This window comes from Melanerpes formicivorus, unplaced genomic scaffold, assembly GCF_026170545.1.
Source record: "Melanerpes formicivorus ecotype bairdi unplaced genomic scaffold, bMelFor1.0.p_v2 SCAF_50, whole genome shotgun sequence".
In the NCBI taxonomy this organism is placed as follows: domain Eukaryota; kingdom Metazoa; phylum Chordata; class Aves; order Piciformes; family Picidae; genus Melanerpes; species Melanerpes formicivorus.
Genome location: NW_027142402.1, coordinates 5,151,934 through 5,176,747, shown reverse-complemented (window position 1 = coordinate 5,176,747; position 24,814 = coordinate 5,151,934). Strand labels below are relative to the sequence as shown.

The window sequence follows — 24,814 nt, the reverse complement described above, 5'->3', positions numbered from 1 at the left end:
TGAAGCCTTTGGGTGTGTACCAAGAGCTCAGCTGCAGATGGGAAGTGCCTTTCCTGTGGAATTTAGATTAAAACTGCCACACATAACACACAATTCTGCAGTGTGAAAATCTAGATTAGGTTGCAGTTGATAAAATGAATAATAGCATTCTAAAGACACAGTTTTGCTGGATTCTATCTTTATTCCCCCTCCAAGCTCGAGGGTGTCTGCTTATAATAAAGCAACTCCTTGAAATGTTTACAGCAAAAAAAATTAATTGATGTTTTGACCACTAGTGTGAGCCTAGGGTAGAAATATTACTGCATATTATTTCCTGTAAGTTCTGTGTTCATGCATGGGTGTGTAATGCATTATTTTTTCCTAAGTGCAGATGTATCTCTGCGTATCTCATCAGTCATGCTTAAAATGGGCTTTTAAAACATACACATCACATCATGTGGGTTTGTGCTTAATTAAATACATCCAATCCTCCAGTTTTTAATCTGTCAAAGTCCCATTTCAACTCCCTCTGAGTACCTAAATATGTAAAGGGTGAGTGTCAGGAGGATGGAGCCAGACTCTGCTCACTGATGTCCAAAGATAGGACAAGGAGCAATGAGTACAAGCTGGAGCAGAGGAGGTACCACATGAGCTTAAGGAAAAACTTTTTCACTGTGAGGGTGACAGAGCCCTAGAACAGGCTGCCCAGAGAGGTTGTGGAGTCTTCTTCTCTGGAGACTTTGAAAATCCACCTGGATGTGTTCCTGTGTGACCTACAGTAGGAAATCCTGCTCTGATGGGGGGTTGGACTGGATGATCTTCTGAGGTCTCTTCCAATCCCTAACATTTTGTCATTCTGTGATGTAAAGGAGAGCTGGATAAAATCTCATCTAAAGGCTAGAGGAAATGCATGTCTAAGAGAAATTTTTATTCCTAATTTTCAGTAGCATTCCAGTACCATGTAAGCTTTTGGTTATTTAGCAGTTAAAGGGTTTCCTCCCATTTTGTTGGTGGATTGCTGTATCTGTTTAATTTTTCTTTGGATCATTTCCTGTCCACAAAAGACTCTATCTTAATTCTCAGGCTTTCTAGTAAACACTCAATAGATAGGAAGTTATAGCTTCATAATAGAGCACATCCATGTGGAAATCTGTAAACATCCTTTTACATCCCTTGTTTATTTATTTTTTTGAGCTTTATTCATTAGTCAATCCTGCTACTCTGCTACACTGCTTGCTTTGTGAGACATCTCTGCTAAGCAGTGCTTGTACAACAGGAGCCTTCTTGCTGTCAACACATCAAACTACAGCTGTGCAGAGAAGGTGTGTCAGTTTGGCTGTTAAGGTATTGGAATGGGCTGCCTGAGGAGGTGGTGGAGTCACCATCACCGGAGGTGTTCAGGAGGAGACTTGATAGGGTGCTTGGTGCCATGGTTTAGTTGATTAGGTGGTGTTGGATGATAGGTTGGACACGATGATCTTGAAGGTCTCTTCCAACCTGGTTTATTCTATTTTATTCTGTATGGCCTAAAAAGCAAGCAGTAACCTAGCAGGTGTTTTGTGATGGTCAGAGGAAGAGCTTTGCACAGTGGGAACCCTGTTGTGCTCCACAAACCTCAGCACAGCAGTTGAGTACCTCTGGGCCTGGGACCCTGTGGCTGGCTCCCTACCAAGCCTGGCATGTTTCATCCTGGTCCAGAGGAAAAACACATCACAAAGTATCTTGAGGGCTTCTGGTTCCCTTCAGCCACAGCTTCCCTTTGGCTTTGGCCCATTATACATTCCAGTGAGGAACTCTAGAATCATAGAGGTTGGAAAAGACTCTAAGATCATCAAGTCAACATAGGAAATAAAGTTCTGTCAAGAGCTTAGTTAAGTTGTATCCTCATTGCTTTATAATCCAGACAAACAGGAATTACCTCAGTCAACATGAAAATGTTCTGTGCCTTTTAGCATGATTTCTCATTCTTACTGGGTTCAAAAGTTGAGATTTTTTTCCAAGGAATTTGTGTGTGTGTACACTGATATATTCATGATTTCATCATCTGCTCTCACATAGTCACTGACTTCATTATAATGGCTCCTAGGAGAGATGCACAGAAGATTCTGCCTGAAGTTTTTTGAATTGAGATTTTAAGATCTGAGAACTGGGAAGGTCTTGGTCTCTAATTCCAGATACCTTGCTGTTGATGCTCGTGTTTTTGTGATGGATGGTGAGGTTATTGTTTACTAAAATCTCCAAATCCTCTCAGTTTGGAGGGTGAAAGGTGTCAAATTTCTTTCCTCCATGACTTCTAATCTCACTTAAGAGCCCATAAACCTCAGAGGTTGATGTAACTTCTCTGGAATCCACCAACAGTATCACACTTGAGGCAGGCACATCCCCTCAGCTCAGGGAATGGGATCGTTGCTTCTGTACCTCCCTGATGCTAGCCAAAGAGTGAAGGAGTGTGCTGTCTTCATCCCTAAGGAACTGAGATTGTGACTTCAACATGTCTGAGGCTTGAGGGAAACTTCTTTCCTTCATCTGCTGGATTCATCTGATTATTTTTAATGTCTGCATGGTCCCTTGGAAAATGGACAAAGACATCACCTCAGGTCAGGCCCTGTGCAGTTGCAATGCAAACTGAAGGAGATAACTTCTTCAGCCTAACTGTCATAAAAACTAGATTTTGGGGTTGTTGTTTTTTAGAGAGCTCTCTGTAATCTCAGCTCTCTCTGCTTTTCTGTTCTTCCCTTTCTGTCTCACTTTCATACATGAACCCTATACAAAATATCTGTGTTTCTGCATGTCTGCTCTGTGTTATTGGCTGTTTGGGTGGAAAGCGAGTGTGGCTTTCCCAAAACCTTTTGGACAGCTGGTGTGAGGAAGGAAATGGCCTCATTGGTGTGTTTGAGTTACTGACCCAGGCTCCAAATACAACAGATGGCCAAGTCAGGAAAGTCTTTGCAATAAAAACTCTTTCAATGAAAGCAATACCTCTGAGAACTGTTTTTTTCAGCTAGATAAGCCATGCAGCATCACACCTACATGCTCCTTTCTGATGGATCTAATGTTACTCACGAGTTAGAAGCTTGGGGTTTAGTCCTTTCCCTAAAGTTTGCTGTCCTGCACAGTGTCACATTGTTTGTGTTTATCAAGAAATAGCATTTTTCTCATGCTTTGTGCTTTCCATGATCCAAAAGACATACAGCTAGCTGAGGCTTTTCCCCCTAGTGTCCCTTATTTTTTACTTTGCCCTGCAAGAATTAGCAGCCAAAAAAGATCCAGCAAGTGTCCCTTTTCCTAGCCTCATTTGGAGGTAGGAAAAAGGAATTGAATGCAAATCTAGCCCAGCTTTGCCACCATTCTTTGATACTGACAGTTCTGCACAACCTGGTATGTTCTCCCTTCAAACACCCAGGCATGAATGTCCTTTTCCATTGACTTGAATACTGCTGGGTATCATAAAAATTGCATGCTGAAAGAGATCAATATCCCAGAATCAGAATAAAGGTAAAAATAAAGCCATCACAGAAGCACAAACCTTTTATTTATGGGAAGGTTCCTTGTGTATTTTCCATCTGTTAATAACCTGGCTGACTTCTGGTGGACACGGAGTTGATTAGCATCCTGTGGTACTTGCTTAGCGCAAGCTGGACACAGAGCTGTTACAGCAACCAAGGTCTTGTTCCCACCTGAAGATAATACTGTGTCTCCATGTGGGTTAGTAGAAGTGAGAGAAGACATGGTTTTGTATGTGCCTACACCAACTGTTGAGTTGAACATCAGCATGTTCAGTCCTGTGAAGTCCAGCTGCTCTGCTGAAACAGTACTATTCTGGGTAATGCCAGAATAGTGCTTCAAGATGCTCCTTCCTGCATGGTAGTGTTCACTGTAACTTTTCTGTGCTCAAGTGGGAGAATTTGGTCTATCAGGTGACACTGTCCCTGCTACTGAGCACTAAACTGTCCCCTTCCACACAGTAGCACTTGTGCAGTTGCCTCTTGGCTGTCCATTGGTGCAGCTGTAGCACTGTTTCAGAGGTAAGCATGTGACTTTCCACTTACAGATGAGTTATTTCCTGTAGAAAATGCTGTAAGTGACTTGTTGCAACGTCCACTGTGCAAACCAGGAACAACTGTTCCCAAGAAACTACTTGCACTTCGCTCTAAGGAAACCTGAGGTCATTGCTGTAGAGTTCTGATCCTATGTGCAACTCTCCTGCTGACTGTGGAGCAAGCTACATGTAATGGTGGATTTGGGAGGAGGTGGAAGTGAAGAGGAAGGACTGGAATAAAAGCTCTGATCTCAGAGCACATGGTTCATCTCTGAGTTAATCACAGATATCCGTCTTCTGGAGTGACTGCAGAGCAAGAGATGATGGAGCTGAGAGCAGCAACTCCTGACTAGAAAAGGAAAACCAAACAAACTTGCTGAAGTTAATGAGGTGACTGTTTATAGGCAGAGCTGTGTGAAGACAGATCTGCAGGTAGGGATTAATACTGCCTACTGATTTTTAAACTGTAATAGGAGACTGGTGGATAAATGGCGAAGATTGTCTGTGTCTTTGAAAGTGCTCTAGCTGGTAAGCATGAAAGGAGTTAGCTGCCAGGAGGTTACAACTGGTGGTGCAATAAGAGGAGCTATCTTGAGGATCATGTGGCCTTGAGGAAAAGAGAGGTAATTGCTTCATGTCTCTGGCTTTCCTTCTGTGCTGTTTCCCCAGAATATGTACAGTGAATAGTTTGGGGTTTGGTGGGGTTTTGTTGTTTTATTTCTACCATGTAGCCGTATAGGCAGACTGAAGCCTTGGGTTCTTATGTGGCTGAGGAGCGCATCTGTGAAATCACAAATTATTTGCCCTTTTCCAGTATTGGTCTTGAGTGCTGGGAAAACATATGGAGTACACTTTGGATACTTAATGGAGTACTTTCCCTTTGGGAACACAGTTTTCTATTAGAGGTGCTTTTGGGGGGGTCTTGGTGTCAATAGAAATCTCCCATGAAACTGTAGTCCAGTAAAGACCTTGAAAGTGGAAGCTCTTTTCTTTCATGCTAGATCTGGTCTAGCTTACTAAATTACAGATGAGAGCATGGTGTTGCTAATGTTGTTAGTGCCCTTGGTGAGCTCTAGGTTATTCTTTCTCCCTCTTCTGTCCTACTAACACATGGTGGGGGGAGGAGTTGGCTGTGGGCATCTCAGGGACCATGTAGCATCTGTGAGGGGAACAAGCTGTTTGTTCCTTTTATCTCTCTCTGTCCCCTGAAGAAGTGTTGGTCCCTAACAAGTTGTCAAGGTGTCTACACTTGCAAGGAAGGAAACTTCTATTTATTCTTTCCTTTCTCAGTGAAAGATGAGTGATAACTGTTGTTCCTCTGGCTCCTGCACAATTACCTGCTCAGGTAATCACTACCACCTAAACTCCCCACTTCAAAACAAATGAGGTTTAGTGAATTGCTTTCTCCACTAGCTGCAGAAGCCTAGTCAAGTACTACCTGACTTTGGTTTGTGTATTCTGCCAAACTTGGTGAGGGTCAGAGGATGTTGGGTTTGGGTGCATTGAGGAACCTGTGGAGTGACCACAGAAACAAAAAGCATAGGCAGCCACTGACCTTATGATGCTCTGCTGGTCAAGTGAGCTTCCTCTCCTAAGCAGACATGACTAATCACAGCTACAGCGAGCTGCAAGGAGGCAGGCTTGAAAGGAAAGAAAGAGGATCAACACAGATGTTTCACAAGCTGAGAGTCAGGTTACAAATAAGTGGAAGCTTCTCTGTAAATCTGTTTGCAGTTGTGTTTTGCCTGCTTGGATGGGTGGGTTTAACCACAGATGCCAAGTATTTAACATCTCTCTCTTTCAGTCTCTCGTGTGCACGACACAGACTTTCTGAGCAGGGTCTGGGTAATTCTTGCTGGGTGAGGTTCTGCCTTGTTGACCATTCAGAGCAGGTGTGTGTGAACACAGATATGCCAAGATACAGTTGCTGGAGTCTTAGTTATGAGGTGTGCAGCATTGAAAGGACCCTGTAAAAAGCCCCACAACATCTCCCAGAGAAGAGACTGCCTTTGGTTATTTCCAGAACCCACATATGTGTTTTGACCTGCTGGCTATCAAACCTGTTGCTGTGGTGCTTCCCTGCCCTGGTCCCCACCGTGAGAACACTGTGCAGACCTCTGCTGAAGCACTTGTAGAGCAGATACTACCAGTGGTAAGCTGATTGTGTCACAGTGTCAAGAGGGAGTGCTGATGGGGATTTTTGTGTGGAGGTACTTCCCCTCTCAACACACCCACCTCCCACCCTCGCCACTGTCCTGGAAATTCCCCCCCAGTGACTGAGCAGCACCACCTGGCATTGATTTACACTGAAAATGTGTTTCCTTCTCCTCCTATTAAGGATTTTCTTCTGCCACTAGGAGGCTTTTACCCCATACCTCTTTCTCCACCCTTCATCTGAGGTTCTTTCACAGGGCTGAACACTTGATCCATTATGAAACTTCCTTCCAGTGGGTGTCCTCTTTAGATTCTCTCCCACTGCTTGGATTTTCATAACTAATGTTTCACCTGATGTGTTGGAAGAGGAGAGAGGTAGGCACAAAATTCTCTTTATTATTTTTTTTAAATAGCATTCTCTGAAGTGTTTTGACTTGCAAGGGCAGCATTTGATTTCATAATAATATCTGTAAGAAATACCTACCAAGCCATAAAAAGCTGGACAAAGATGATGCTTTGCATCCTTTTTCTGAGCAAACTGAGCTTCTCCTCTCTGAAGACTACAGGGAGAGCTGTCAGGTGGGCAGTGGAGGCTAAAGCTACCTGTGCTCAGGCTCTGCTGAGAGCCCCTGGGCCTGCCCGAGGGATGTCTGTGGGACCACAGGTCCTGCTGACACTCAGATATCAGCCAAGCTCTGAGCAGGGGTGCTAATGGGTGAGGGTTATTCCTGAGCTGGGCATGAACCTGCTGTGGGGGGTCCCTGGATTCAGAGCTGGAGAGCAGCATGCTTGACAGAGGCCATGAAGGGAGTCATCTGGAGAAGGACCTGCACTTACTTTGCTAGTACACCCCGGAGTCTGTTGTTAAGGGTTTGGGCTTGTTTTCTCTCTTGCATGTTTGTTTTGCCTTGGGGTTCAGACCACTGTGGTGGAGTTAAAGTGAGATGAAAGGTTGTAGTTCACACCTGGAGCTTTCAAATGACAAGATTAAATGGTTCATTTGTCCTCTTTACCTTTCCAAAAGCCTGCCACCCTCATGTGTCATATTTTAGGTTAGAAGAGAGTATTTGTGATATTTCTGACTGCAGATTTAGTGGTGGATTCTGCTCCCCCCTGGTAAGAAGCCTCTCCCATTTCACTGACAGTAGGCAGCAGCTGTACATGCTTTGTGGCTTCTCCCTGCTCCTGTAGAAATAAGTGGGAATTTTCCCATTGATGTTGGCAGAAAGGATGATCAGACAAGCGCGGATCTTCCATGCTAGGAGCCCTGAGTGGTGTTGATCCTTTGGTGTGAAGTATCTGGCTTTGCCTCTGTGAAGATCCTAGTCCATAAAATCCCTGGCAACAAGCATGGTGAGGTTTGGATGCAGAAGGATGCACATTTCCTCTGTGTGCAGAAACTTTGAAACTGCTGGCAGAGAGAGGTTATTGTTAGAAACCCTTAAAAGGCAGGGAGTGTAAAAAACCTGACAGAGGGGGAAACCACATGCAGCTGATGGCTGTATCATATGAACACTTAATGGCATGAAGTGTGCTTAGCAGAAGCAGAAAACACCAGGAGCACTGAAGGTTTGGCTGAAAGTGGGTATAGCACTCTGACATTCCAGAGATTTAATACCTGTGATTTAACTTGCTCGACTCACCCAAGTGTAGAGTTACAGTTGCTTGATGCAATGTGAAAGATCAGTTTTCAGGTTTGAAAAACCAAACCCAAACCAAAACAAAGCATAAAACCTCTCCTCTTTTTTTGTGTTCATTTCTTGCTAGTACCCACTGAATGCCAGCTCACTTTGTGCCTATGGATGTCTTTAATAAAAATCCTGCATCTGCTGGAGGGGGGGAAAAAAAACCAAACCAATAATAGAACTTGTCAAAGTTCATCTCTGAAGGTTCTTTATTGTGGATTACTGACTGCAAAGGGCTAGTAGATAAATCCAGTCATTCAGAGTCTTAAAGAGGCTAATGGTTCATTTTTGCCCAGAAATCTTGCTCTTTTAAGCCTGAAGCTTCAAGAAAGGTTATTTGCTGTCTATTGTATACACAAGTAAGTCGAGGGGACCTGATAGGCCCATCTCTGTACGATGTGTCAGCTGGAGCGTTGCTGTATTCATCTTCAGTGCCAAGCAACTCCAATTACTCTCCGGTCAAACAAACTTTTTATTCATTGAGGTGCAGTTGTTTGCCAGAGCTATTTGCAGTCACGTGGCCGAGGGGGGCACAATTAATGCATTGTGAAAAATGAATTATTTTTTTTAATGATGTATGCTATGGAGATGTAACAGAGCCCTGCTGGCAGCGATCTGAGAAGCAGTGCAGGGCCAGGGGGAGGATTTGCCAGATCCTAGCTGAGCCCTTGAAATTCTCCAACTGGCAGGAAGGGGAAAGTGTGCAGGAGGGAGCCTGTGGGAACTGTATTTTCGTTCAGCAGCGTCCCTTAACGTCGTCAAACTGCCTGTCTCAAACTGTTATGGCTGATAAACTGCCAGTAATTATCAGTTAGAAAATTAGAGGCTGCCAAGACCGTCACACACATCACATGTGTTGCTTGGACTGGTTTGAAATTACTTTGCTGCCTTTTTATTTTTTATTTATTTATTTATTTTTAAAGACAGACAGAAAGAAAGGGGGGGGGAGAAAAAAAAAGATTCCTGGGCCTGCATCTGTTCCAAGAATAGCATTGAGTTTTGACACATGGCAGTTGGTGCTGGCAGGAGTTATTTCTGTTGTTCAGAGCAGGCTTGAGGGATGCTTTCTTGGAGTGCGTCACTGCTGCTGTTTACCTTTTGGGTAACAAAGCTGCTGAGACCTCTGCAGCAAAGCTAAATAAATAGCTGAAGCTACTGAGATCTCTCTTTCTTTCTTTCTTTGCCTTGGACACTGGGCAGAATGAGGATTAGGAATACTGGGTGCCAGAAGGAAGACTTTCTGATTTTGCAGTTGATTTCCAGCCACTGTGAAGAAGCAGGTTCAGAGTGGAAGGGACGAGTAGGGCAGAGGAAGAGCTTACAAGCAGCTTTGCCTGCACACCACCATCACTTCATGTCCTCACAACCCTCCCAGACTGCCCATGTGTAGAAACTGTGGTTTGAGGCAGAGCAAATACCATAGAATCATAGAATACCAGGTTAGATGGGACTGCTGTCATCTGTTTTCTCCTGTTGGAAGGGACTACTGCCATCCATTTCCTCCTGAAGGAACCCAAATGCAGCCATGACCAAGAGCTAGGGATGATGTGGACACAACTACATCACAGCCATTGCTGAGAAAGGAGATGGGGTAGAGAAAAGACTCTGTAGAAGCTTGTGTTGTTTTTCATCCAGAGGTTTGTGACTTGATCATTGATGAATAGGTTGGTGCAGTGTCTCTGAGTTAAGGAGCTGTGAGTCTGAGGGACTCCAGGTTTGAGCTGTCAGCCCAAGAAAGTATCCCTTACCCTTTAGCTTACATTTTAGTGTGTGTACCTTTCTACTTACCTTGAATGCAAGGTTGTAAACACTTTGGGTGCTCCCTGCTTTTCCTTCTAGGCTGTGGTTCAAGGCAGGTCTTCTGGGGTGACACAGCCAGCCTCCAAAGTTCCTGCTCGCTTCTGCCACTGTTCCAGAATTTAAACCAAAACATTTTTAAGTGATTGATTTTAAACCTCAGTGTCTCCAGGAGACAGCAGTCGGTGCCCTGTAACCAACAGGCAAATCAATGGAACTGAGGCAGTGAAGAATTGCAGCAGAAGAGCCTCTGCATTAAAAGGATAAGAACAGCTCAGGGTTTTGCTTATCAACACTCCCAATTTTGTATTTGTTCTATGCTTTTACAGCAAGTGATGTCATCTATCAGCTCAAGCAAACTCTGTGTGGAATAGGGAAAGGAGAAATGTTTCTCTTCAAATAATAGTTCAAGGGCTGGGAAGCAAGGTGCTTCCTTATGGCTTGCAGGGTACCAGACATTAGGCCATGAAAATAAAAGGAACACATAATTGTGTTTCATTATTTCCTCTCTGTGAACACTTGGCTGTGTTTAATTCTCTTAATCTAAAATTACAAACAAACTTACCCTGATATAATCTCATTTTCTTTATAGACACCAAATGCTATTATGCTGGGCAACAAATTAGCTTAAGATAATTCTGTCTGTAGAAAATAAGACTGTAATCAACAGATTTATAGTTTAATAAAGTCTCAGGGTAATATATGAGCAGCCTATAGCTTTTAAAGCTTTGTTTTCAGTTCAGGGCTCCAATTAGTCTAATTTAGGGTTATTGGTGGTACAATCATTAGATTTAAGATTTGCCCTCTTTTTTTTCCTTAACCAACAAAGAGTTGTCAGTGTGAGGTACAGGAAAGAAGCACTGTGAGGGAGCCATCTATGAGGGATTTTATTGTGAAGCTCTGGTGATGGATGAGATTTAGGGGCAAGAGTGTACAGTGAGAGCCTGTGTTGTTGGCTGCAGTTTGGAAAGGGCAGAGGACAGTGAGGATATGTAGAGTCCCAAATGGGAAAAGTGAGGTTGTTTCAGTCTGAAATAAAAGCCTTTGACACAAAGTGAAAACCTTTTGTAGGTCAAAAAAAAAAGAAAGCCTTTTATCTCTTTTTCTTCCTCATCATCAGGTCTAAACTGTAATCTCTGAACACTGTGGTACAGTTTATTGGCCAAGTACCTCTGGTCTTCAGCTGTAAAAGGCCAGCAGCAGAAGTCCCCCAGATCTGCCTGTGGAGAATTAATTGCATCTCATTTGTGGGAATATTTAAATGGCAGAAATTGTGGGGTCTGTCTCTTTGCTTGTGTGTGGCTTAGCTTCTGATTTGTTTGCTCAGCTACCTTGTCCTTTGAAACAGGGAATCTGCTCTGTTTTGTGGTTGGGTTTTGTTGTTTGGTTGGGTTTTTTACCTTGTTTTATTAAGAGAAGTCAGTTGGCAGCAGTTTGCTCAGCTTCTTGTCTGAGCAAATTGTAGAAATAATTAATTAAGCTTGGGTAGTAAGCAGACTGTGGATCTGGGTCACTGGTAACAAGTAGGTGAGATTTTCTGTGGTGATTTTTGCACTCCCTCAGCTTGTCCTCATAGGAGAGGTGTTCCAGCCCTTCCCCCCCCCATCATCTTGATGTGTGAACACACTGCTTTAGGATCTTCTGAAGGCCTGGCTGGGGAGAGGCTGGGATTTCTCCCTCCTGGTTTGCCCTACTGCTAACAAAAGGTAGGTACACTCGGATTAATGGTGGCTAAGAGCCTATCATTAAGTGTGTGTGGCTTGAGGAGCCTGGGAAGAGCAGTCCATCCCTATGTGTGCATCTGTCAGGCACAACTCGAAGCTGTGAGTGCCGTGGCACAGCCAACACATCAATGTCAGCTGTCCAGCTGAGGGTGCTGGAGAAGGGTGCTGTGACTGCACAGGGGCTCAAACCATGAATGACCTGTTGTGCCAGCAGCACAAGGACACCTCATCTGCAGGACGACTGGAGGTGGCAGAGTGTATGTTGGGGAGTATTTTCCCTTTGCCCCTGCTTGCAGAGTAAAGGAAGTGTTTCTCCAGTTAGAAAGCTGTGTTTCAGGAGGACAGGAACCAACAGACAGTTGATTTCTATGGAGAGTTGCTATAAATAGCTTGCTCTGTTAACATCAATTCCTTCACTAAGGGAATCTTACAAACAGGGATTTGTTCCAAGCCTACAAAATGCTTTGTAAGTGCTTGTCACTGTGTATGTGCCTGTTCAGATGCCAGCACCTCCCCCCTCCAAATGAGAGGTGCTGAAGTCCTCGCTCACTGCTGTTTAAACCTTCAACTAGGCTGCAGTGGTTTCTACTGCCCTGCTCTCTAATAATGGTTGCAGTCAGTCTGGGTCAGAAGCTGCAGCTACTGCAAGCTTTGAAAGCTTCGCAGGGCTTTCAGGAAGCTTGTAATTGCTCCACTGTGAATCCTAGAGTGAGAAAGAGCTTGCCCAGGAGGAAAATCTTCTGTTAGTGCTGGTGCAGCTGAGGCTGTGGACATAAGTGGTCCCAGCTGTATGATGCATAGATGTCACTCTGCACAACTGCAATGTTTTAGTTTTACACCTTACCTAGTCCTGGTACTGGAAGCCCTCTCCTTGGGAGAAGATTTTTCTTCTTCCATTTCAACACGTTTGAGCATTTGGCCATCTGATGCTTAGTCCACGTCCCTTCCCGTTCTTCCTGTGAAATGGCAGCCAGTGAGCTGTTGAAATGTTAACAGAGCTGAAAGCTGTGACCCAGAGGTGTCTGTCTGGAAAAAGGAAGTGATCTGGAGTTCAGGCAGTTGATAAAACACACGTGTTTATGAGCAAACGTGCTCTCCTGCTTTGTCCTTTTCTGAATGCAGCTGGCTGCTTGTGGAGACCATGCTGTTTTCATTCCCCACATGCATGTACAAGTTCAAATCAATTCCCTGTCTTGATACATTTCATGTATGAGGTATTTCAAACTCCTTGCTCTAGCTCTGTGTCCAGGTAGATGGGTACAAAGTGGAGTAAACAGTGGCTGGACAGGTTTGTTAGTTACCTGGGGAGAGGAAGCAGACCAGAGGACCTGGTTGTCGATCCAATGCTGTGGTGCATGGCAAGAAGGACACATTGATGTGGCAGCTGGCAGTTCTGCACAGGCTGGCCAGCTGCAGTGCCACTGGCTTTGTTGTACTGTTGTAGCCCCAAATCCTGTTGACATTTTGCCATTAGGTGTGAGAGTCTGTGTAACAGAAATGAATGTGATGCTTTGGGCATGCACAGTTTTGCTGCTGATGTTTGCTGTTGGACTGTGGCCAGCAGATCAAGGGAGGTTCTCCTCCCCCTCTAGTCTGCCCTAGTGAGACCTGACCTGGAATAGTGTGGCCAGTTTTGGGCTCCCCAGTTCATAGAGGGTCAGGGGTCTACTCAGGAGAGTCCAACAGGGGGCTTGGAGGGTGATGAAGAGACTGGAGCGCTGCCCTATGAGGAGAGGCTGAGAGACCCAGGGCTAGTTAGTCTGGAAGAGAAGACTGAGAGGGGATTTAATAATGTTTATAAACATCTGAGGGCTGAGTGTCAAGAGGGGACAGGCTCTGCTCAGTTGCACTCTGTGATAAGACAAAGGGCAATGGATGTAAACTATAGCACAGGAGGTTCCACCTCAACATGAGGAGGAACTTCTTCACTGTGAGGGTCACAAAGCACTGCAACAGGCTGCCCAGGGAGGTTGTGGAGTCTCCTTCTCTGGAGACTTTCAAGACCCATCTGGATGTGTTCCTGTGTGACCTGAGCTGGATTCTATGGTTCTGCTCTGGCAGGGTGTTGGACTTGATGATCTCTGGAGGTGCTTTCCAATCCCTAACATCCTGTGATCTTCACAACTGGCCCTTGCAGCAGCTCCCAGATTGTGCTGATAGTTTTTGGAGGGGAAATTAATTAGCTGCTTTGCATACTCAAAAGGAAAAGGGAAAAGCCCAGGAAAGTCTGGCCTCTGTGGCTCTCAGGCACACATCCCTCCCCTCTTTTCCATAGGATTGCTGTGGAGATGTACTTCCAGGAATTGTGCTGTCAGCCTGTGCCATTCATGCATTTTGCAGGGCTCATAATCGAAGGCGTTCATGGCTGGAAGTGGCACACGTGCTGCTCTGAATGCTCCCTCTCAGCTCTCTCCTGCTTCTGGTAACCCACATTCTGCAGCTGGAGGCTGCGCTCGGGGGGCCTCATGAATGGCAGGTCCTGTGTGCCAGCCAGGAGGGGGGAGCTGCGTTCTAGGGCAGGAGCAAATGGGACAGTTCCTAAATGCACGAGTCCACAGCAGCCTCAGCCCTCAGCAGTGGAGCCTGTGAGTGCTTTGTGTGTTACTCCTCAGCGATCTGCAGTCTGTTTTCCTGGGGGTGGAGGCTGAATGTGCTGTTGTTATCTGGATTACACCTGCAAAACTGAGCGGAGGGAGGAAATAAACCAGTGCCACCCCGTCGCTCAGAGGTGCAATGCACTTACCCTTACACTGCTGAAAATCCCCTTCTCTTGTTGCAGGGTGAGGGTATCCACTTCACAGCCAGTGGCCTGGATATTACCTGCCAGCCCAGCTCCTCAAATCTGCATCCTGCTCCTCCCTGTTCCACTCTCCTTCCTCAAGGCCCTCTGAGGCATAGTGAGAGCAGGCAGTGACCCAGATGCATTGCTCTGAAAGTGCCATTTGTTTCCAGCACTCAGCATGCTGGCAGATTTGACACATGGCTACACACACATCCATCACTGGACCGAAATACACATCCCTGGCATTGTAAGGGGTGTTGTATCAGCTAAGTAACTGCTGCTCACACATCCTGTGAGGTGTGTGACCCCATGGGATGCCCACCCTCCGAACAGGGGAGGACTCATTGAGCAGCAGGAGGCAGAAGCTGGCGACAGCAAGGGTATTTATTTAGTTTTCTGTCTGCCTAAACTTTCCAGGGGGTTACCAGGCAAGCATTTTGCTACTGTGCCCTTTGTTACCTGTCATGCTGTGAAAAAGGAATAAGGGAAAAGGCTTTTTTCCACTTCTGTCTTTGGCAGGGAGTCCAGGCCTTTGTTTCCCTTCTGTTGTTCTGCATACAACTTTATTTCACATTCCTTTGCCTACAGACTGAACTATTACATGGAGATATGTAAATATGTATTTCTGTACAATTATATCTGTAAAAACCATCATAGACTCTTAGATATGCAGACATACATATGTATGGCTCTTAGGTCTGGAACATGAAACTAGTCCTCTGTTGCCTTGTTGATGCCGTAACCTCTATTAGCCTGTCTTCACTTCTTTGTAGATACCAAGCCATCAAGTCTTATTCAGCAGGGCTAAACAGATACCCATTGATACATCCCTTCCTCCCTCCACCTGCAGCTCTCTCCATTATCTCCCTCCTCTGTTGCCATGGACAACACCAGTGTCCCTCAGTTGAGCCAAAAGCTGTCCATCTTGGTTCTCACTGTCTTTACTCTGAGATCAGCGGTGTCTTCTAGTGATAAAATGTCCTGTGCTCTCCAGACCACAGGGCTGAAATTCACACCTCAGTGCTCATTTGATGTCTTGACTGGATGCAACATCCTTTTCTCTGGCCTCTCCCAATTAGAAACCTGTCTGGAATGTCTTTGCAAATGGAATTCTTTTTTCAGTTTCCTCATTTTTTTTTAACACCATAACCTTCCCTGTGTGTTCCTTTACTTGGCTCCCTCTTTATTCAGCACAAGCTGCTTGTCTTCACCACCCAACCCTGTCACACCATCTCTATTTTTGTGAGCCACTTCCAAGAGGGCTCTTCCAGCCACACGTGATGTCAGCCTCTCCAGTGCGCACAAGCATGCTTTCTAAGAAGCAGTTATGGGTTTCCTACTGACCTAACCCACCCTGCTAATGTTGGCAGGACTACTTTATTGTCCTCTGGGACTCTTCTTTAAAATACTCCTGGGGTTTGGGGTGGGTTGTTTTTTTTTTCCCTCTATATTTTTTCTTTTGCTGGGATGCAGGCAATGCAAAGTCCCTGCCTCAGGCAGTTCACCGCTGATCTTTTCCTTTCGGAGTGCAGCACTGCTCTCGTACAAATAGTAAGCACTTGTTGGAGGGTTTTTAGACCTTATTAAGATTAAGGTTTGAACCAGCATCTCAGCCATTGCAGGCTTTTAAAAATAGGCTCCACATGCCTGGTAATAGCAGCGTTGTAACCATGGCAATGCAAGGGTTTGCAGGCAGGGATCTCTTACTAGACCAAGTGGCGTGGCAGAGGGCTGGACCAGGGCCACACAAGGATGAGGTTTCAGGTATAGAAAGGGACTCAGACCCCAAAGGATATCTGTTTGTGGTTTTTTCCTCCCTAGGTCAGATGGCCCAATAAAAAACGAACAACCTAAGTGCATTTGATCCTGCCTTGAGTGGGGCAGCAGCCTTGATGGCCATTGTGACTGTGTGGCTGGGTTTTAACAGGGAGAGCTGACTTCTGTGTGCTGTGCGCTCAAGCATCTGCTGATACCAACAGAAGGGCTCTGAATATCAAGAAACCAGAATATCCTCATGAAGTATCTGCTCAGAGGATGTGAGAGTAATACATTGCTCTTTGAGTGGAGGCTGACTTTGTGCAGCAGTAAAACATGAATATTAAACAGGAAGCCAATGACACTTCTGAAACATGCCTGAGACAGTAATCCAGATGCTGTTTGGGGTTGTATGTAGCCCTTAAGCCTTGCATCCATGCTACTCTCTTTTCTTTTTCCTTTCTTTTTTTATACTGCATCTGCATAGTTGGGGGCAGGGAGCAGGGGCACAGCAAGAGAAAACCCAGGGTTTTTTCACCTAGTTTCCTGAGGAAGTGTGGGCTAGACTGTCAGCTTGGTGTGTCTGCACACCAGTCCTCCTCTATCTAACTGCAGTCAGTCTCCATCCAGGGAGAGGGCTTCAGGGCCAGCACTGCCCTTCCCAGTCCGTTCTCCAATGGATTAGCTGCTGTGAGGAGATGGGTTGGGTGTGGGTTGGCTGGGGCAGGGGGCCATGAGCTTATCCTTGGGGCAGCTGGACAAAGTCTGCCCAGCAAATGTGGTCAGGTATCAAACACCCTGAAGGGTGGGGGAGCCAGGAGTGCTGGGATGCAGCCCAGGAGGGACTCACGTTGTAAATTCAGCATTATAAGCCCTAACGAGCTGGAAAGCCACTTTCATTCCTTCTGCCACTCAGGCATTTGCTTAATCTTGAAAAACAAAAGACAAAACAAGTAAGAGGAGGTGTGATGCTGAATAGTAAGGGTATTTGAAATCCACGGGGTATTTCAGGCAAATAAATGCATTTGTGATGCAAAGAGGTTTATATCAGTGTAGCACAATCCTGGAATTACACAGACTTTGTGTTTGCTCTGGTTGACTCTGGGCCACTTGCTTTCTGAGGAGAGATCTGATGTATTTAAGGGCAATGGGAAAGAATAAAAGGTTTATATCAATTGGGCACAATCCTGGGATTACACAAACTTTGTGTTTGCTCTGGTTGACTCTGGGCCACTTGCTTTCTGAGGACAGCTCTGATGCATTTAAGGACAAAGGGAAAGAGTAAATACTTGATTCTGCATTCACAGCTGAAACATTATGTTACTGCAAAGTCTTTTTGCTTGTACTTCTAGTGTGTTGTCCCAAGAATCTAATTTCCTGTTTTTTTTGTGATGTGAGAGTCTTTTTTGGAAACCACTCGAGAGCAGGGGGATGGTTTTGGAAAGCAGACTGTCAAAATACAGTGACCTTTGGGTTTTTTTTGTTGGGTTTTTTGTTTGCTTGTTGGTGGTTTGGGTTTTTTGTTGTTGTTGTTTTTTATTCCCCTTTCCTGGATATAGAACTCACCAACATAAAAGCTCATCATTAAGTAAGTAAATAATCAATGGAGCAGCATGAGAAGCAGCCCTCTTTACTTCACTTTCCTTCACCTTCAGCCCATGGGTGAATGTATTATTAATTATTGGTGTTGCTGGTGGTGTTATTATCATCATCCCCCCCCTAGGTTTTGCAGTGATGCTTCTCACATTTCAAGTTTCTATTCCCTTCTGCTTTGTGTTGTATGACAACCAAGGACCTTCTTTATTGGCTTCACTCGCCTCACTCACTGTACAAACAAAAAGAAAGCAGAATGCCACATTTTCTGTTCATCCATTTCCAGTGCTCCTGTTTATTTTGAACCATCCAGAAGAGATAAAAAACAGCTTAGGAAAAATGCTCTCCAGAGCAATCCTTTAAAGAGCAACAAACAAACATTGCAGATTGGTCCTAAAGGCTGTGCTTCCTTTTCTGGGGAGGGAGGTGGGGAAGAGAGGATGTTTTCTTCTTAGCTTCGCTCTAATCATCCGATCTGGGATTTGATAAGCTCCACAAGTCTGAAGCTGCTGCCTCCTCCCGTCTTCCCCCTTCCTGCCTCTCAGAAGATTAAAGTGAACACAGCAAAAAAAGGAAACAGTTTATTTTCAGTTCGTGGTAGTTAACAATTAGTTTACTCGCAGCATTTTCATTGTTTGTGCTTTAATTGTGTTGCTGCATTCTTCTCTTAAACGCTGTTTACTTTTCACTTCGGGGGCCTGCCTTTGAGACAGAAATAGGTTCACAAATAGCTCATTCTTGCAAACTTTGGGCCTGTTTCCCACATTTTCACATCAGGAAATGGGACCACGTGTAGATGACAGTGCTGCTGCAGAGGCATGCCCTTTGCCTTCCCCACTGGTGGGGCACAATTAAAAGCTGGAATTACAGTAGTTAGCAAAACAAAACACACAAAATACGGAGTGATTAACCCATCACAGGTTGGACTTGATGATCTTTGAGGTCTTTTCTAACCTTCTTGATTCTATGATTAAAGTATTGCACATGAAAGATATGAATATACTTTTGATATATCAAATTAGCTAAATCTATGAATTGGCTTAACTTAGTTTTTACTTAACTTAGTTCCATTTTCTCCCCCACTTCGTCCTAAGGATAGTCCAGAGAAGGGCAACAAAGCTGGGGAGGGGTTTGGAGCACAGCCCTGTGAGGAGAGGCTGAGGGAGCTGGGGTTGCTTAGCCTGGAGAAGAGGAGGCTCAGGGGAGACCTTCTTGCTCTCTACAACTACCTGAAGGGAGGTTGTAGCCAGGTGGGAGCTGGTCTCTTCTCCCAGGCAGGCAGCACCAGAACAAGAGGATACAGTCTCAAGTTGTGATGGGGAGGCTTAGGCTGGATGTTAGGAAGAAGCTCTTCCCAGAAAGAGAGATTGGCCTTTGGGATGTGCTGCCCAGGGAGGTGGTGGAGTCACCATCATTGGAGGTGTTTAAGAGGAGACTGGATGAGGCATTTAGTGCCAGGGTTTAGTTGATTAGGTGGTGTTGGATGATAGGTTGGACTCAATTATCCCAAAAGTCTTTTCCAGTCTATTCTATTCTATTCTGGTCTATTCTATTCTAATATTGGGTATGTGAGGAATTCTTTAAAGATTTAACACTTGGGAGTAAATTGGCCATGACTTGAGACCATTTCTTCCCATGTGTGTCTTTTCTTTATGAGTTATTCCACAGCAAGGATCGCTGACATTGTGGATACTAGAGTATTGACAACATTAGCATACAGAATCTATATGTACTGTATGCTTATGGGTTCATTTTCATTGTGTGTATATATATATTAGTTTCTTTACATTTATATATCCTGATTAAAACACACAAATATTTATTGCATAAGTAAGAGTCTCTCCTAAGGGGGAGGGCAAAAGTATTATAAATCCTTTTGTGTTAAAGCCAATTTTCTTCAGTTATAAAATCCTGGTTTTACCTTGCAGTATAATTGGATTTCTTAATGGCCTTCACTGCTTTTACAGAAGGTTTATAAATGTGCTGTTTAGCCAGTTTCTGCTAAAGGTACTTCAGGGTCAATCCTGTATCTTCAGAAGAAAAACATTTTCTTCTGGGAGACAAACTGCAAAATCAATTATTGAACCAAAAGCTTCTAAAAATCTTACATTATGCTGCCTTTTTTTTTGTCCTTGCTCTCTCTTTCTTCAGCTTTCATAATGATGTGAGGGTTTATTTCTGGCCATGCAAGTGGTTCCCTGATGCCGCTGAGCTATCAGGCAGGTAAGGATGTGCAGGCAGGGATGTGGTGCTGGCTCCAGCTGTTGCGTTCTTAGCTGCCTGTGCCCTCCCTCAGCTCCAGAGTTGCCCAGCAGCCTTTCTAGGAGCCAGCTCAGAGGGTTGAAGAGTGCAACCTATTTTTAGGATTGTTGGCTTCATTCTTTTTATTCTTTTATTTTTTATTAGTACTCTTATTTGGGGCACAGTACTTCTTTTTTCTGCCCAGAGAAATGCCAGCACTCTCCTCACAATTAATGAAGTAATTTTGCTGCTGTGTTGAGAACTGGAGTTCATTGCTGCCATCACGTGCTCCTCATGTCTGAGTGATGTTCTCAGTCTAAATGCATGCTCGGTATTGAGCTTGCTAAGAGCTTCCTCTATTGATTGCTCAGCCCTCGTGACTGCTGGTGGCTGCCTGACCCCAGGACAGTGAGCAGTACACACACTGGCTTTCATCTCACCAAGAGAAACATTGGCTTCTCCCACACAGTGCAGGTGGCACAGGATGCCACAGGTTGTGGGGTCTTCTCAGAATGATTTTACAAGGCAGGATTTAGGAATGGGCCACGAGTGCCATTGTGTTTGCCATTCTGTGACTGGTACCCCACAGTCTTGTGCTCCACTTGTTTACCATAACCTCTAGCTGTCCCACCAAGGGTTTCTTAATGATTTTGGCATCTTCTAAATCCTTGTGTCTTCCTCTGCTACCTCTATACACATCTGTACACATCCATACACATGGGGCTGCTCAGCCTGGAGAAGAGGAGACTCAGGGGTGACCTTATTGCTGTCTACAACTACCTGAAGGGGGGTTGTAGACAGGCAGAGGTTGGTCTCTTCTCCCAGGCAGCCAGCACCAGAACAAGAGGACACAGTCTCAGGCTGCGCCAGAGGAGGTTCAGGCTGGAGGTCAGGAGGAAGTTTTACACAGAGAGAGTGATTGCCCATTGGAATGGGCTGCCTTGGGAGGTGGTGGAGTCACCATCACTGGAGGTGTTCAGGAGGAGACTTGACAGGGTGCTTGGTTACATGGGTTAGTTGATTAGGTGGTGTGGGATGATAGGTTGGATGCGATGATCTTAAGGTCTCTTCCAACCTGGTTTATTCTATTCTGTTATCTGCATGCTCTGCCTGTGATGGTATTTTCTATGCAGGAAGATTTAGTTTAGTTTATCCTGCTTGGAAAGGGAAAAGGTGCTGCTATCACTGTGACTGAGCTGGCACAATCCAGGGGCTGAAACTGCCTGTGGGAGAGAAGCATCCCAGGGACAAGAAGAGCAAACAGCATGCTTCAGTGGGGCTGGAAGCCACAGGACACACAGGATGTGGAGACCAGCTGACAGCAGCATGTCTGCTAAAGATAAGTCAATAGATCTGATGTGTGAGGAGATCAAAGAAATGAAGCAGTTCAGCTTATGATCTTTAACACAGTTTGTGGGTGTGGGGTTTTTTTCCCTCTTGATAGCTCCATTATATAGAAGCACAAAATGTTCAAGCAAAGCTTCTTTTCCTGAAGTTTTTCTCCTGTGTTTCCTGTTTCTTAGGATTTGTTGCTGCTGCAGCAGTGACTCTGCGTCTGCTCCAAAGGGCAACATTTGTAAGCTGTATTTTTACACATCCAAACAGACAAACGTTTTTGTTTTGAAACTACTGACTCCTTTGGGAGGCCTTTAAGACAAGCACCTAGTTCTCCTTATTTACATCCTGCAACTGCATGAAGCTTTCGAGTAACTGTTTCAGAATTCCAGTGACTTTCACATGACAGAAATGCAAGGTGCCTGTCCTGTAGCTGTTGTCTTCTTTCCAGGTTTTGGCCCTGTTGCATGGGCAGATGAACCACCAGAGCACTGTTTAGTCTTCCTAGGGTCTTCTAATGGTGTTGCTTGTTATTTTCATCTGATGTTTTCCAGGGTTGTGTCTGGACTAGTTGCTAGAGTTGCTTCCTGTGGAAGCTCCCTTTTTCTGCTGCTCAGCTCTCTCCCTCCCCCTGCTCCCATCCTGTTGCTGACTGGGATGTTTCATACCGTGTGCCTGCTAGCAGGGACCCTCACTTTGCAAGGGGTAGCTTCAGGCTAACAGGGAAGCTTCTGTCTCTGTCTGAGAGCAAGCCTACAAGCTTCCCTTAAAATTTAAATGTTTCATTGTTGGAAAGCTTTCAGATGTTCACAGGATAAAGAGTCTTTTATGTATAATCTGGCATTGCATAGTAAAAGATTGCTGTATGTAAGTTAAGATGTGCAGTTCCTTTATGGCCATATACAGTCAGTATGCAGGAGACTTTTGTCTTCTTGGGTTCAGTGTTGCATTTAGAAAGTTTTATTTTAATGGGTTTGGGAGGGGGTTTAGTAGGATTGAAAATCTTCAAATGGTAGGAATAGGTGGAAAATGCTGCACCCTAAGTAAAAGCAAACATACACCCTTCTGAACATTTGTAGCAGCTTCCCAGGTAACAGAGTCCTCAATCTGTCTGAGATGGGGGACTTAAGACTCTGTTACAGTAGGGCCATAGTAACCCACTACTGAAAAATGCTTCCTGGGCTGATCTGTGGTCCTAAATGTCTGTGGTATGATGTGCTGTAAAACAGCTACCGCTCTGCAGTCTAACCAACACTTTGCTTACGAAGTGGATCCAGCTCATTGATAGGTTACACCTCCTGACCCAGATATGTTCCTTTGCAAACTGTTCTCTTACCTGAAAACCTCCTCCTTACCAGTTTTTTGCCAAGTGCAACCCAAGAACTAGGGATGCCTACTTCTACTCGAGGTTTGAGAAAACATCAGCAGAAGCATGTTGCTAATAGAAACTTGACAGATGCTTATTATCAGGTAGATTTTCTTCTCTGTTTAAGCCTCATAAACCAACACACATCTGCTAGCATTTGGAAAGTATTTAAGATCACTTCTGACTTCAGCCAGCCACTTCCTCTAGCTGGGTGAAACTTGCATGAACAACTGCAACATGTACCAGACCAGAATCCTCTGTGCAACTGGTTGTATGCCTTAAATCATGCTTTCATCTGTTTCAGATGGGGGGTAAACTGTCACTGAACCAATTTTGCTGTAATGAAAGGGTTTTGTGGGTTCTTGTCTAGGGTTACAGTGGGCTTTGTCCAAAGATCCTGGAAGTTGGTGGATGTTAATGGCTTTGAGAGTACAGGCTTGAGGATATAGTAGTTACTAAGTCTCCTGACAGTGATTTCTCTTTTGCTGGTGGTAATAAACTTCATTCTGCTCCCAGTACGAACTGACAAATACATGTCTGGCAGCTGAGAGTAGGCAGGGATTGTCTCATCCAGTTCTTTGTAATCCTGGTTGCTCCTCTAGCCCCTTTTGCTGCATAGGCATTTGAGCTGGGATGAGGGAGGGAGAAAGGAACAGAGGGAGGGAAGAAGGAAGGGAGGGAGTGTTGCTGGGCTGCATACAGAAGCTCCGCACCAGTGCCGGGAGGGGCTCAGTCCCGCTTGGCAGTGGTGCTGTCTTTCAAGCATTCATGGGACTCTCAGCATGAAGTGAAGTTTCCCTTATTTGTCACTTCTCTGGGGAAATTATTAAGTCAGTCTCTTGGTGTAGAAGAAAATAATGAGCTAATCTGGAGTGGAGGTGCTATTGGATTGGTTTGGACCTGGCTCATCTCAGGCTTCTAACTTTTCTGCATGCAGATGTTATCCAATTAGTTTGGAGGCAGAAGCAGAGTTTCTAGACTTGATTTTTCTTTCCAGGCCAAATGCCTGGAAGCTAGGGAGAGAAATAGATGGCATTGGAATAATAATCACCTTCCTTGAACCTGAGCAAAACAGTTAAGACCCATCTTTTATCCAGTGATTTCACAAATTCTGCCAAACTGTGCAGAAGGGGAGGAGGTGTTGGGGTTTTGTCTTTATTCCTTGATACGCCCAGGGTTTTTTTCTCAGACACTAATCAAAGCAAGCAAGCCCAGAAAGACAATGCTTGGGTTTGTAGTTTTGTGATTTAAAAAATGCCTGTTCCTAAAATCTTTCACAACAGCCTCTTCTGATTTGTAATGATTCCTTTTTCATTTTTTTCCCCCCCTCCCTTCAACCCCTTCCCTGAACTCTCCACCCAAAATGAAGCCTCGGCCTGGTGAGATCAGAGGTCTGTGTGCTCATCTGGATTTAGAGCAGTGTAATCCAGTTGCTGAGTTTTAGGGAAGATTTATTTGGTTATTCCTTAGTAGAAATTTTCTTCTTAGCTACTTTTCATGTAATGATGACTAGTAAAAGTAATTTGACCTAACACAGTCTCAAACTGCACCAGGGGGAATGGGGATAGGATAGGCTAGGCTTGAGGTGAGGAGAGCTCTTCACAGAGAGTGTTGTTGGCCATTGGAATGTGCTGCCCAGGGAAGTCGTGGAGTCACCATCCCTGGAGGTGTTCAAGAGGGGATTGGACGTGGCACTTGAAGCCATGGCTTAGTAGTCATGAGGTGTTGGGTGACAGGTTGGACTTGATGATCTCTGAGGTCTTTTCCAACCTTATTGATTCTGATTCTAAGAAGCCATTTCCCCCTTCCTTTCCTCCAGATGCTTCCAGCATCCTTCAGGAGAGGTGCTGGTGCAAAGATCTGCTGCTTCTGCAGCTGAGGCAGGTTTCTGTGATCAGTTATGCAGAGCTGCAAGTCATCTATCTGTACCTGGTGGGGAACGAGAGTCTAAAGCCATTCAAATTCAGTCTGGCTTCACTGGTGTGGGCACTTGGGTGCTGAAATGTGTGCCCTTCTCCGCTTGTTGTACAGTTACTGCTGCCAAACCTGAACACCAGCATGGGCCATAGCTCCTCCATCTTCTAGGAGTTTCCAAACTAAACGCTTTCACATCATTGTTAGCCTGTGCTCCACGGGTTGTTCGTTCAAAGATTTCGCCTCGAGGAGCAATAAGGAGGAGCTGTCATTTGAAATTTACTCAGGGTTGGCAAAATGATGGCGTTTGTCACTTCTGCTCTGTGTCTTCTTCAAAGTGGCCCTAGTGTGTGTCAAACTGGATATTGTGTTAACTGCTTCTCCTTCTTTGTTCTTGCAGAGAATGCAGAGTAATTAATATAGTCTAAAAATGTAACGTGGCTCAATCCC

The 24,814-nt window shown here is 44.9% G+C and overlaps 1 protein-coding gene across 7 annotated transcripts in view; it reads left to right on the top strand.

The window, feature by feature from the left end:
- FYN (FYN proto-oncogene, Src family tyrosine kinase) overlaps nt 1-24,814 on the top strand; it is a 133,210-nt gene that overhangs the window by 37,523 nt on the left and 70,873 nt on the right. Inside the window, exon 1 of one of the 7 annotated variants that reach the window (XM_068160559.1) lies at nt 4,296-4,450. The exons of 4 other annotated variants lie outside the window; for them this stretch is intronic. The gene's annotated coding sequence lies outside the window, so the exon portion shown is untranslated. Of the gene's footprint in view, nt 1-4,295; nt 4,451-4,523; nt 4,642-24,814 lie in introns of those variants that run through there. 2 more of the 7 variants (XM_068160562.1, XM_068160560.1) reach the window with 2 other exon arrangements.